Raw genomic sequence first — 15141 nt, 5'->3', positions numbered from 1 at the left:
CATTGGTTATATTTTCTTTTGGTGATTGTTTCTAGGAATCTCTAGTTGTAAGCAGTTTTATAGACTGAGATCGGACTGGAACCATACTGACTTCTAGTTTTCTCTACATCAGGAAGATGAGGTCCCTGAGGTGCAATTGCCACATCCATTTAACCAAACAAAGCCAAGTGTACTTCCAAGAGCCTTAAACTTCAATTTCGAACCAACATGCTCGTTTTCCCCCAAACGGTCGCGCGTGTGCTGACTGCCCTCAACGCAGCCCCGCTAGGTCCCCCACATTTGCATGCTAAGTGTTTCTATGAGTGCTTGTCCCGCTCTGATACCATCTGTCTACGGAATTAGCTGGTTTTGCCTAAGTCGTGCGGCACCCTTGCGTGTCCGTCCGCAAAGGTCAGCCTCCCCGAAGCCTCCCATTGTCCCTTAGGACCAACAAAAGATAGAATGGGCTAGAGAGAACGCCTCAATCGGGATCCATAAGCAAACATCTCTGAAAACACTTCATAGATAATGCAAATTACAAACAGACTTTACAAGCTCTGAACAGTGGCACAACAAAGGGTAAAATGGTCCATTACAGATCGAAAATCTCTCGCACGTGTCCACATGACACAACCTTTATTTACAAGCCTAAAGAGGCCACCAACCCAACTAAAATGGGACTATTAAGCCTTCGGTCGCCCCTCTATATGCTGTACAAGGCATGAACATACTAAAAGACACGGACATACATAAGCATTACATCAAACATCCTGTTTCGAAGTTTGTCCGTGACAGTTCGTCGGAAGTTCTATCAGAATTGACCAAGAAGTCTCGGAGCTTGCCAAAGAAGCTCATCGGAACTCACCAAGAAGATCATCATAAAGTCCAGGAGCTTGCTAGGAGTCCGTTAGAACATTGCCGAGAGATCGTCGAAAGTTCACCGGAAGATTACCGAAAGCTCGCCGGAAGAAACCTAGACTTACAGACTTTATTTAGTTTAGTAAATGTCTTAAAATTTATAGTTAGCACATAATAGGGATTAGAATTGGGCCAACCCAATTACGGGATAGTTGGGCCAAGTTTGGGCTATGTTAGGCTAAGAGAAAGGCCCAAACAGTGACCAAATAATGAAACCGTCGTTGCACAGTCTCCAAGATTGTGTCAGGCGATGGTACCACCCAGACTTAGTCTCCGAGATAGTCTGGGCAGTGGTACCGCCCAGTGTCAGGCTGTAGGCGGTGGTACCGCTCATACCCTAAAATTTTGGGGATTTGAATTTTAGGCTCCAAATTTGAATCCATTTGGGGCCTATAAATACCCCAGCTATTCCTGCATAGATAAGTAAGAAATATTGAGAAAAACTCTATGATTCTAAAGTTGTAAACCTTAGAAAGTTGAGTTCCCTCCTCCCAAAGCTTAGAGAGAGTTCTAAGGAAGGTCTGAGAGGGATACCTTGTAAAAGAGGGTTGCAAAAGGTTGTCTCCTAAACCTGTGAAAAGGAGAAGAGGGGTATAAAAGGGTAGTTGGTCTTCGCCCATTGAAAGAAGATCGATAATGGATATCGGTGGCCTCAACGGAAGATGAATCAGCGAAGTGGATGTAGGTCACGACGACCGAACCACTATAAAAATCTAGTTTGTGTTTCTCTTATGCAATTTACTTTACTGCAAACCACTTTATTTGCTTTACATCCACTATGCTCTTCCGTATGTTTTCAAAGTTAATACCTTTATGAAACGATTTTTCATCGGAAATTGATTTAATTGTAACAAAGTTTTGAACCGATGTAATTTTTACCACTGCACTAATTCACCCCCCCTAGTGCCGACTCTTTTCCTAACACGATCTAGTCCATGTGGCCATGTATGACCCAGCCCATGTGGTAAGGTATGACCTAACCATATGGCTAGGTATGGGCCAGCTCCTATGGCTAGGAACGATCCAATCCATGTAGTCATGTATGACCCAACTCATATAGTAAGGTACGACCTAACCATGTGGCTAAGCATTGGACAGTTCATACGGTTAGGTACAACCCAATCCATGTGGTTAGATACGACCCCAACTCATGTTTCTAGGACCAACTCATGAGCGAAGCAAGGCCTATTCAATGGCAAGGCTCATCCCAACTTATAAGTGAGGCTTATCCTAGTTCATGAAGTTAAGCCTGCTCAATTACGCGATTGGCATTAGACATATCATTGCTCCTTTTATATAGCCCGTCGTATCTCAACTCAACCTAGTACTTGGAACAGGTATATGCAGTGTATGTGGAATTGGTATATGCAGTGAATGTGACCCGTCCAAGACTCAGGTGGGTTGGTTCGGTTTGGGTTAGCACTATACGACATAGTCCAATTTCCTCCCTCTCTATTGGTTTGAGCTTATTAATTGACTAAATCAAATAGGTTTGATCAGTTAAAACAGGTTTAGTGTGATTCCAAACTAACTTGAGTAGTTCAAACCTATTTGACCTAATTAAGATCAATTAAATCTAAATTAGACCAATCTAAGGTGATTCCAGACCGGTTCTATAAGGATTTAATGTTGATTCCGTTAGATCATAATCGAATTGAGTTTGGTTTAAGTCAATTGAGCTATTCCAATTAGGGTTTTGGTTGACTGAGGACTATTAAGATATTGATGTTTCATGTTTGATGAATTTAAAGGTTCTATATGATGATATCATTTGAAAATGATTATTGGTTTTCTATTTTCTTATGTTTATGATATTGATAAGATAAGTATCATATAATAAATGTGACTAGACTAGTAGTTCGCATTGGGAGTACAACATGTGAAAGGAGCTATGGGCCCATCACAGTGCGGAGCCACCAATGAACATAGTCTAGTAGATTTACATCAAGTATGGTCTCTCATAATATTTAATTATATTGATTTCTTGATGTATACGTGAGTAATTGGATGAGTGTAACTGAATGATCATGGATGTTTATGTATCCCTGCCGAGGGCAGGTATGGCGATTCCCTTCGGGGATTAATGGGCCATCAGACGTGATGGTTAGACGGTTCCTCCATCCATTGTTGGGAGGAACGTGTCCCTACTTGGGCGAGTACGGGATACCACTTCATCCGCTATTGGGAGTGTGATATGGATTATCTCCATCCGCTGTTGGGAGTGTTGAGCTGATGGCCCATATTCAGCCCATGTGGGCTTTATCAGCCCACAGCCCACACCCCCTCTTAACCTAACCCTAATTAAGATTAGGGGGGTGTGGTGGCTGCGTTTTAGAGGCAGATTAAAGCTATAAAAAAGCAGCAACGAGGCAGATCTTTGGAGCGACGAGATTCCAAAGAGAAGAAGGAGAACAAGGCAGAAAAGGAAGAGAAAGAAAGGGAAGAAGACAAGGACAACGCAGAGAGACTGTTCTCAATCATCTAGCAGTGTTCTCATCTCGGGTTAGATCAAATCTACAGTAGGCTCTTGCTGTGATTACTTGGGAGGTTTTAGATATTGTGGGCAGTGACGTGATCCTTGTATCCCAGTTATTCTCTTGTGGTTGTTGCTAGGGTTTTGGGCAAGAGATTGAGATTTGTACATTCATTATTCTCATAGTGGATTATCTCTAGTTTGCCCCGTGGTTTTTACCCTTCACATTGAAGGGGTTTTCCACGTATATCTTGGTGTTCTGTTTGATTGTGTTTCTATTTTATTCCATTGCGTATTTTGGTCTTCTAGTATTTGTTCCTATACAAAGGTTATTCTTATTTATATCCCCATCAACTGGTATCAGAGCGGGGTTTTGGTGATTTAATTTTTGTATTTGAACATGGAGGCCAGTAATATTTCTCGCATGATTAGTTTGAATGGAAATAATTGGATTATATGGAAACCAAGAATGGAAGATCTCTTGTATTGCAAAGATTTGTATGGACCTTTGCAGGGGGATAGTGCAAAACCTACAACTATGACAGATGATGAGTGGAAGAGGTTAGATCGAAAAACAATTAGGTTTATTAGACAATGGCTTGATGATAGTGTCTTTCACCATGTTTCTACTGAAATTTCTGCATATTCTCTTTGGAAAAAATTGGAAAGTCTCTATGAAAGAAAAACAGTTGGCAACAAAGCTTTTTTGATCAGAAAACTTGTGAACCTAAAATATAGAGAGGGTGCTTCTATTGCTGAGCATTTGAATGAAATATAGAGTATTACTAACCAGTTATCCTCTATGAAAATGTCTCTTGATGATGAGTTACAAGCATTGTTACTTCTTAGTTCATTACCAGAAAGTTGGGAGACACTGGTGGTTTCCCTTAGTAATTCTGCGCCAGATGGTATTGTCACTATGAGTCAAGTAACAAGCAGTTTGTTGAATGAGGAGTTGAGAAGAAAAAGTTCGGCAACATCTCAGAATGATTCACAATCACTTATCTCAGAGAACAAAGGAAGGTCAAAGTCCAGAAGCAATTCACGTATGGGTAGGAGCAAGTCAAGATCAAGAAAAGATATTGTTTGCTATAACTGTGGTGAGAAAGGACATTACAAGAACCAATGTAAGCAACCTAAGAAGAACAAGAAAAAGGGAAAAGAAGTGGAGTCTACAGAGTCAAAGGATAATACTACAGCTACAGTGCAAGGTGGTGATTATTTGATTTTGTCTCCTTCTGATGATATTTTTTCTTGTGTGTGTCAGGATCTTGAGTGGGTGATTGACACAGGTGCTTCTTATCATGCTACACCTCAGAGAGAGTTTTTTGCTACATACAGGTCTGGAAACTTTGGTGTTGTCAAGATGGGCAACTATGGCACAACAGACATCATTGGCATGGGTGATATCCATTTAAAGACCAACCTTGGCTGCAAGTTGGTACTTAAGGATGTGAGGCATGTGGTTGACTGGAGGCTAAATTTAATTTCAGTTGGAAGACTAGATGATGAAGAGTATGAAAGCAGATTTCACAGAGGGCAATGGAAGCTCAGTAAGGGTTCTCTTGTTATAGCTAGTGGAAAGAAATGTCATACTTTGTACAGGTTGCAGGCTAAAGCTTATGGTGAGCAGTTAAATGCTACAGAGAAAGACTTCAGTATGGAGTTGTGGCATAAGCGATTGGGACACATGAGCGAGAAGGGGCTGCAAGCTCTTTCCAAGAGAGAGGTATTACCAGATCTCAAAGGTATACATCTGAACCCTTGTATTGATTGTTTGGCTGGTAAACAACATAGAGTTTCATTTGCTAGTGCTGCTTTGTCTAGAAAAATGCATGCCTTAGACCGTGTTTATACAGATGTATGTGGTCCTTTGAGGACAAAAACTCCTGGTGGATCTGTTGATGTTCTTGGTATAAGTGGTGCACTTTATTTTGTCACTTTTATAGATGATTTTTCCAGGAAAGTTTGGGCTTATGCTTTGAAGACCAAAGATCAGGTTATTAATGTCTTCAAAGAGTTTCATGCTAGGGTTGAAAGGGAGACAGAAAGGAAATTGAAATGCATAAGATCAGATAATGGTGGTGAGTATACGGGATTGTTTAATGACTATTGCAGGTCACATGGGATCCAACATGAGATGACAGTTCCTGGTACACCTCAGCATAATGCAATTGCAGAGAGGATGAACCGCACCATAATGGAAAAGATCAGATGTATGCTTTCACAGGCCAAGCTACCCAAAAGGTTTTGGGATGAGGCTTTGAGGACTGCAGTTGATGTGATCAACTTATCACCATGTACAGCCCTAGATGGTGATGTTGCAGAGCATGTATGGTTAGAGAAAGATGTTTCCTACAAGCATTTGAGAGTATTTGGTTGTCGTGCATTTGCACATGTTCCAGATAATGAGAGGTCCAAGCTGGATGGTAAGTCTAAAGAATGTATTTTTTCTTGGTTACTCACATAATCAGTTTGGTTATAGGCTTTGGGATCCAGAAAAGCAAAAGGTGTTCAGGAGCAGAGATGTGGTCTTCTTTGAGGATCAAACCTTTGAAGATTTGAAGAAGAAGGCACCAGCCAAGACTTCTGCAGAAGGATTAGCAGATTGTGACCCAGTTATTCCTCCAGTATATCAAGGTGATGGGGGAGATGTGCAGGAAGATAGTGTAGAGCCTGATGTTGATCTACCTGCAGGACATGTTGAGCAAGAAGAAGTAGGAGAGCAAGTTCCCGCAGAACCTCAGTTGAGAAGATCTTCTAGACAACGTCAACCTTCTAGAAGATACTCTACAGATGAGTATGTGATGCTTACTGATGCAGGTGAACCAGAGAGTTACCAGGAAGCAATTGAGAGTGAGCAGAAAGAGAAGTGGTTAGTTGCTATGCAGGAAGAGATGGATGCTCTTCAAAAGAACCACACTTATGATTTGGTGCTGCTACCAAATGGAATAAAGGCCTTGAAGAACAAGTGGGTTTTTAGATTGAAGACTCAAGAATATTGTTCTCAACCAAAGTACAAAGCTAGATTGGTTGTGAAAGGCTTTGGTCAAAAGAAATGTATTGACTTTGAAGAGATATTTTCTCCTATTGTTAAAATGTCTTCTATTCATGTTGCTCTTGGTATTGCTGCTAGCCAGGACTTGGAGGTTGAGCAGTTAGATGTGAAGACAACTTTCCTTCATGGTGATTTGGAGGAGGAAATTTATATAGAGCAACCAGAAGGCTTCAAAGTCAAAGGTAAAGATAATTTTGTCTACAAGTTGAAGAAGAGCTTGTATGGGCTAAAGCAAGCTCCAAGACAGTGGTACAGAAAGTTTGATTCATTTATGACAGAAAATGGATACAAAAGAACGGCTTCAGATCATTGTGTGTACATCAAATGGTTTGGTGAGGATTTTATTATTCTCTTACTTTATGTTGATGACATGCTTATTCTTGGGAAAGATATGTCTAAAATTAACAGGTTGAAGAAGGAACTGAGTGAGTCTTTTGCAATGAAGGACATGGGGCCAGCAAAGCAAATACTAGGCATGTAGATTTCTCGTGACAGGAAAAACAAGAAGATTTGGTTGTCACATGAGAAATACATCGAGAAGGTATTGGAAAGATTTAGTATGAGCAATGCTAAGCCAGTTGGTTCTCCTCTTGCAGGTCACTTCAAGTTGTGCTCAGAACAGAGTCCGTCAAGTGATGAAGAGAAGGAGAAAATGCAAAAAGTTCCTTATGCTTCAGCAGTTGGAAGTTTAATGTATGCAATGGTATGTACGAGGCCGGACATCGCATATGCAGTGGGTGTTACTAGCAGATTTCTTGCAAATCCAGGCAAAGAGCACTAGGCAATAGTGAAGTGGATTTTTAGATATCTCAGAGGGAGCTCTAAGGTTTGTTTAAGCTTTGGAGGTGGATCACCTATGTTGACAGGTTACACAGATGCAGATATGGCAAGAGATATAGATACGAGAAAGTCTACTTCAGGTTATGTACTTACTTTTGCAGGGGGAGCTGTGTCATGGCAATCCAGGTTGCAAAGGTGTATTGCTCTCTCTACCACAGAAGCAGAATATATTGCTGCTACAGAGGTATGCAAAGAAATGTTATGGATGAAAGAATTCTTACAAGAATTGGGCTGAAACAGAAAAATTATGTGGTGCATTGTGACAGCCAGAGTGCCATCCATTTGTGTAAGAACCTAATGTTTCATTCCAAGTCAAAGCATATAGATGTCAGATACCACTGGATTCGAAATGTATTTGAAGAGAAGCAGTTGCAGCTTCAGAAAATTCATACAGATGATAACGGAGTAGACATGTTGACGAAGACCTTACCAAAAGAAAGACAAGAGATATGCCGACAGTTGGTCGGTATGGCTTCACATTGAGGAGTCATGGGACAGCCTCCCTTATGGGCTGAAGGGGGAGGTTGTTGGGCTGATGGCCCATATTCAGCCCATGTGGGCTTTATCAGCCCACAGCCCACACCCCCTCTTAACCTAACCCTAATTAAGATTAGGGGGGTGTGGTGGCTACGTTTTAGAGGCAAATTAAAGCTATAAAAAGGCAGCAACGAGGCAGATCTTTAGAGCGATGAGATTCCAAAGAGAAGAAGGAGAACAAGGCAGAAAAGGAAGAGAAAGAAAGGGAAGAAGACAAGGACAATGCAGAGAGACTGTTCTCAATCATCTAGTAGTGTTCTCATCTCAGGTTAGATCAAATCTACAGTAGGCTCTTGCTGTGATTACTTGGGAGGTTTTAGATATTGTGGGCAGTGACGTGATCCTTGTATCCCAGTTATTCTCTTGTGGTTGTTGCTAGGGTTTTGGGCAAGAGATTGAGATTTGTACATTCATTATTCTCATAGTGGATTATCTCTAGTTTGCCCCGTGGTTTTTACCTTTCACATTGAAGGGGTTTTCCACGTATATCTTGGTGTTCTATTTGATTGTGTTTCCATTTTATTCCGCTGCGTATTTTGGTCTTCTAGTATTTGTTCCTATACAAAGGTTATTCCTGTTTATATCCCCATCAGGGAGGAATCCATCTCGTGGAATATGCCTCTCCATCTGTTGTTGAGAGAGTGTACCATCGGGTGATGTATGTCTTTATTATTATATATGTGTTGCATGTGGCTGATGCATAATTTTATTTATTATGAAAGAAATTATCATCATTTTTCTGATGCATAAGTTTTACGATGAATAGATATATATTTCTTATTGAATTATTGATATTTATTTATATTTCATAAATATTGAAGATTATTTTTATAATTTTTCTAAGGTTCCTACCAGCATGTGTGATCGATGATATGTTTTTATTTTATATTTATTTTCAGAATAATCTCCTATTGTGTAATAGATCTGAAGCTCGGGTAAAAGAGACTTATAACCCTACCAACAAGATGTTATCATTTTTTTAATTAATAGAATATTTACTACATTGAAGATAAGGATTTGAATTCGAATGAAAAGAAAATGAGGAAGTTTATTATTTAAATTATAGATAATAAAATATTAATTTATTATTTTTTTTATAAATCTGGGATGTGATATTTTCTCCGAGATTAAGTAGCCTTAAGTACCGGCATTTGCAGTTCTCTTTCTAAGAGCTATGCTTTGTGTGTTACTTTGTCTGGCAGAAGGTCAGATAAGAGCCTGGACTATCCTCAGCTCCAGTTGACCCTCTTTTGCAGGAACTTTGAAGCTGTTTGAAGTTGTTCTGTGTTACTTTGTCCTGCGAAGCTCATCTTTCCTTCTTCTGATAGCATTGACAAAATAAGCTTCTTTTAGCATCCAAAGGTTATGTATATTTATTTAGTAATTTCTTCTGACTCTTTTTGCAGTTGCTTTCGATTGCATACTATGCAGCAAGGAAACAAAGAAGAAGCTAAAATGTGCCAACCTAATATTTATAGGTTTCATAGAGATGCTCATGTCTTTAACCGAATCTAGAAAGATTAAGATTGTATCTTCAATATGTTGTGCGATTATTACCAACATAAGTGTTATATTGTAGTTCTTTCCCCTCGTAGGAAATTTTCTTCCGAAGTATTTTAGGCTGCACTTTTTTCAGAGGAGAAAATTGTAACCACAGAAAATTAGAAAAAAACAAAAAGGAAATGCAGAAATATCAATTAGACATTAGTGATCTACTAGTGTAGAACAGCAACCTTACACATTTCTCTCGCGCTTTGGTAGGCCATCTCTATCCGGGGTTACAATATGCTGCACGAGAACAATCTGCCGGAATGAGACAGACTAACTACTCTGCCATTGCAGTACACGAATGATGTAGAAGGATATGAGAGAAGAATAAAGGCAACACGAACTGCCATGTCTCCATTCTTCCATTATGGAAGCAAGGATGCAGTTGCAGTGCTTATTGTGCTGGTTTAGAACACAATCAAAGCCCTGCTTTGCATGGTTTCGTTGTGCATCTCTTGCTATGGGTGAAAGGAACAAAATCATAAGTGAACTTATTAAGCAATTCTTTTAATTATATTGGAGATGTTAAACATATTTAATGTTACTGAAAAGGATAATCACTTCCAGAATCGACTCCCCCTATCTCTCTCTCTCTCTCTCTCTCTCTCTCTCTCTCTCTCTCAAGAAGAAAATAAAAAAAGAAATAAAGGAAAAGAATTGCTGTCTTATGTGATGGGTGAACAACCGGCTTTCTCTGTCACTCATCTCTTTGATTTGAGAAGCATCACCGTGACTTGCAAATAGACCAGCAAACTAACTCATTTGCTAAACCATGAAATGATTGAAATGCATTAACAATTGCTTGTATAGAGTATAACACTAAGCGAAAATTTGATTGGTTCACAATTAGCATATGCATTTTAGCAGAGGCATTGACACGATCGATTCATTGTGGTGGGAAATCACTTTCAACATCACCATTATGATTAGGATTGCATTATGGTGCATACGGACACTCGAAAAGCATGTATCCGCAAATAAGGTAACAAACAAAACACCATGTTAATGACTGCGATAATATGGGGAATATTTATCTCTCGTCACACAGTTCGATATGTTTCCTCTAATCAACAAAAGAAGACAAAAACATCAGCCACCAATGGTCATTTATCTTTGGTCACAATTCGACACGTTGCATCCTAGTCAGCAAAAATAAAAATCCATCAATCATCATATCAGTCGTCATATATAAAATATTCAAAAAATATTTTTATTATATAGAATATTTTCTCAAGCCATTAGTAATCAAATCTAAACCAAATATAAAAGATAACCTAAGGCACATTTATTGACCTTTCTTACCTTAATACTCCTTTTAATCTATCTCGGTACTAACTTAAATCATATCGTGGAGAACCTCCTCTCCATATTGATCTTGAGTGCAGGTCAAGCTTGCATCATACCACATGACGGAGAGACTCCTAACACAAGGCAAGCTAGAACTTAACTGAGCTAGTCCAACTTTTTTACATTGATCACCGATCATTTTCCATCACACTGCATTGCTTATAGAATGATTAATATGTGCCTAAAATTCAACCTCAATTTCTTTCTTTTTCTTCTGAATCTGTGTTTTGTTTTCCCATATCTCGATAAAGAATTATCATTAAAGATAATGCTAATAGACTAAAAGTCCAGTTCGAATCATAATGCACGCAAATAGTAGTCAATTTGTACAAATAGCTGTTTAATATGATAGATTTATATCTGAGAATTAAGAATTCCACCACCAACCCCATGTGTTAGGGTTGATTAAACATAAAAACAAGTTGTGAAGGTCACCTAATAGAGGGCCAACAATACCTAATCGTATTTGCCAAACTATTTAAGAACATGGCAATGATTCAAACCAACAAATGCAAAACACGAATTCAGGATAGACTTATAGCCATCATCACTCGCAAAGCTCATTAGGCACTTTGGAAGTTTTCCGCTTACGAACTCTTAAGAAATCTACCATGGACTCAACTCTGCCCTGTTAGCAAGTCACAATTAGGGTCCCAACTAGCTCAAACTTTGCATGTGTAACTTTTATTCATCAAGAGAGCGAGTACACCCATCTCCTCTCTTATCAGAGGAGATCGAAACCTTCAAGTCCGAGAAAACACATCATACCAGAATTCATTACAATAGTTCATCCTTCCAAAATTTGCTAACCGATGTGTGTTATCTTATATTCTCCAAGTATTGAAGCAATCCAACAATATCTTGAAGTATGTTAGTGATCGTCCGAGGAGGAGTTGTCTTGGTATTCAACATACTGACTAGGCTTTCCGCATGGCATTCAATGTGGGTTCTTTGTATGCCCTTATTCCTCGTTCTCAAAAGCTCTTCTTTACTTACGACAGCTTAATTATGTCAGATAATAGATCTATCCATGGTACTTCCTGCAAAAACAGCACATCCTCATCAGTTCTAAGAATAAAGCCTATACGTGGCCAGTGTGAAGAAAAGGAGGATTAGTCTAATCCTTTCTCAAATAATAATAATAATAAGATAGTACTAGCCCAAGATCAAACTAAATAGAAATAAGAAACCAAGACGGAAAGGAAAAACTTTATTAAACTTCTTAAGAAAAATACTTACAGATCTTGAATGACTCTTAGACTTGACTTAAATACTTGATGCTTGAATTAATCTATATGTAGATGCTACCTATTTATAAATGTAAAATACAAGTCCCTAATCTCTACAACTCTACTTAATCTTAGTTGAAATATTCTAAAATATATATTAAACGAAAAAAATTTTATCCCTAAAAATTTATCTAATTTCATTTAAAATATAAAATATTAATTTATGATCTTCCAAAATATACTTCAACTTTTAACACTCCCCTTAAAGTATATTTTTGGAGATAAGTCTCGGCTTGATCTGCAAGGTCACACTCGTAACTGCCACTAAGTATGGGATTACCAATAAAAATATGACATCAATCAAAGTATTCTTCAGGTGCATGTGAATGTTACCATCCAAATCCTTTCTTACACTGCCTAGAAATATACATGAATCAAGTTGTTTCATTTGAAAATTCGACAAACTTACTAGATGGAAGACCATTAAAATCTTTAACTGGACTTCGTGCAAAAGGTACAACATCCATACGAATGTCGAATTTAAGAATAGACTTGTGCAAATAAAAAATTTCACCAAATTTCTCCCGAAAATCAATAGGCCTTGAGGAAAGATCCTGAGTTTTATTTTTACGAACAACATTCATTTTTTTATTTATGGCATCCTTCCACACTTTAACACTTTTAGCTTTATCGAAACAAAGAGGCTTAAAATTATTAATTAGTTCAGAAAAGAAATAATGACATATGCTTATATTGTCTCCTAATGTGATGGTTTGACAATTGTTCTTTTTTATTTTCTTAGTATTTGAATTTTCTCTTCATGAATATCATTACTCCCCCTATCACTTTGCTCTATCATTGGTGATAAAAAAATAATAGGAGTAGATACAGATGAGGAAGAAGACGAGTCAAAATCTGTAAGAGCATTAGATGGCAAAGGAATCTCAATCATAGGTTTTGAACATATATCATTTTTATTATTATGATTGATATTTTTAAAAGAAATTACTTGTGAAGGATAATAACAAGAAACTTCATCACACATAATATCTCGAGATACCACATACCTATGTGTTTATGGATCCATGTATTTTCAAACTTTTTTCCTTTTATCATGGCTAATAAAGATGCATTTCTTAGTCTTAGCATCAAGCTTGCTTCTCTTTGAGTTGGTATGTGAACATAGCATAGAGAACCAAATACTCTGAAATATTTAACATCTAGTTTCTTACGAGCTTATATGGAGATTTCAGATTAATTGAACTAAGAAAATTTTAATTAATAATATAAGTTTGCATATATCATACCTTTTGCCCATAAGGCTTTAGGTAAATTCTTTGTATGAAGCCAACATTTATAAGTCTCCATGAGATGTCAAATCTTTCATTCAGCCATAAATTTTGTTGCAATATATTTGCGTATGTAATTTCCCTTTTCATGTCATACTCTTTGCAAAAAGAGCAGAATCTATCAGAAGTGAACTCTCCGCTATTATCAATGTGCAATCCTTTAATTTTTCTTTCAGAGCACCTTTAATTTGAAAAAGCTTTTGATTTTTCCTTGAACCCTTAAAATTTTGAAAAAGCTTTTGATTTTTCCTTCACAAAATAGACAACCTTATAAAATTATCAATAAAGAGAAGCAAGAACATGGTGTTTGAATAGGGCTCATTAGATCGATATGTATGAATAAGCTCCAAGGAAAATTTACATCTTGAAAGTAATCAAATCAAAAGGTTACATGTGTATTTTGCTATATTAATATCTTTTACAAACTTCATTATCACTAAAAGTAGTAAGATTGGAAAGACCATTCACTAATTTTTTTTGCATTATAATCTTTAATTTAAGAAAATTTATATAACCAAGTCTAGCATGTCAGATTAATGTATGTCATTTGTACTCTTCTTATCAATATAAGAGATTGATGCTAATAAAATATATAAATCTTTGATTCTTTTACTAGTGTGTACTATATCTGCATTTAATTCTTTTATATTATGAAGAAACTTGATTTCATTAGGACCAAAAAGAATATAATTTTCAACATCAACTATATTTGCAACATAAAAGAGATTTTTCTTCGTACCTAGAATATGGTACACACACTTCAATATAATAGGATCACTGTCTTTATTTGAAATTATAATAGTGTCTTCTTTGTCTACTTGGTGAACAATATTATTTGCCGTGATAATTACATCATTACCTTCATATTAATGAAAATTTATGAATTTGGTACCATCACTAGTGAGATGATGATCACATCCTAAATCAACAATGCATGCACTAGTTTCCAGCACATCATTGGTTGGAAAATAAATGGGAGCCTCATCTAGACCGTCCTATCTTGGATTTTAAATACAAAAATGTAATTGAACTGATCATTATATCATCACTACATCACTTGATCATTGGTTGGATCGATGAGTCTATCGATTGGACCATATGTTTGATTAAAAATATTTTTAAATATATAAATAATTAAAAATATATAATATCAATCAAATATTATAAACATAAACTTTTATCTAGATTAAATACCATGCAATGATATCAATCTAAGAGGTAATTATATTAATCTAACACAAAATAAATTAATCAATGATACAAAGGCAATGGATATTTTCTAGGATATCAAAATGAAATGAATAATATATGCATACGAATTTCTCATATAAAATGTAGTATGATAATTCAACCAAGAGTTTATTTTGTAATCATATTATAAATTTTTAAAAGTATTTTTTATTTATTGCAACATTTGATTTATTTTCTCGTAATAATTTTGATGACTAGGGAAAGAAAAGGTGAGACGTGAGGATAGGTGGAGAGAGAACGATAGTGAGAGGAAAAGGAGGTAAACGAAGAGAGGATGGTCAAAAGAGAAAAATAATTACGTGAGAGATCTTTTTTTTTTCTCACGTTAATCTTAATTTTAAAATTAAAAAAAATATTATCTTAAATAAATAATAAACAAATTAAGGTATGGATATTTAAATAAACCTAACTATTTTTATAAAATTAAAATCGATTTTATTCGATTCATCTAAATTCATCAGGGTTATTCAAGAGTCAATCAAGTCAATCGATTCATTTTAATATTTTAATATAATTGATCCTAACAAATTAGACCAATTAATGATCTAATCCTCAATTAGTCTGATATGATTATTTGGTTTGTTCCATTTCTAATAATTATGCTAACAGGAC

The sequence above is a fragment of the Musa acuminata genome, chromosome BXJ1-9 (genome assembly GCF_036884655.1).
Source record: "Musa acuminata AAA Group cultivar baxijiao chromosome BXJ1-9, Cavendish_Baxijiao_AAA, whole genome shotgun sequence".
NCBI classification, from domain to species: domain Eukaryota; kingdom Viridiplantae; phylum Streptophyta; class Magnoliopsida; order Zingiberales; family Musaceae; genus Musa; species Musa acuminata.
The sequence above is the reverse complement of the archived record's forward strand: the minus strand, read 5'-3'. Positions refer to the sequence as shown.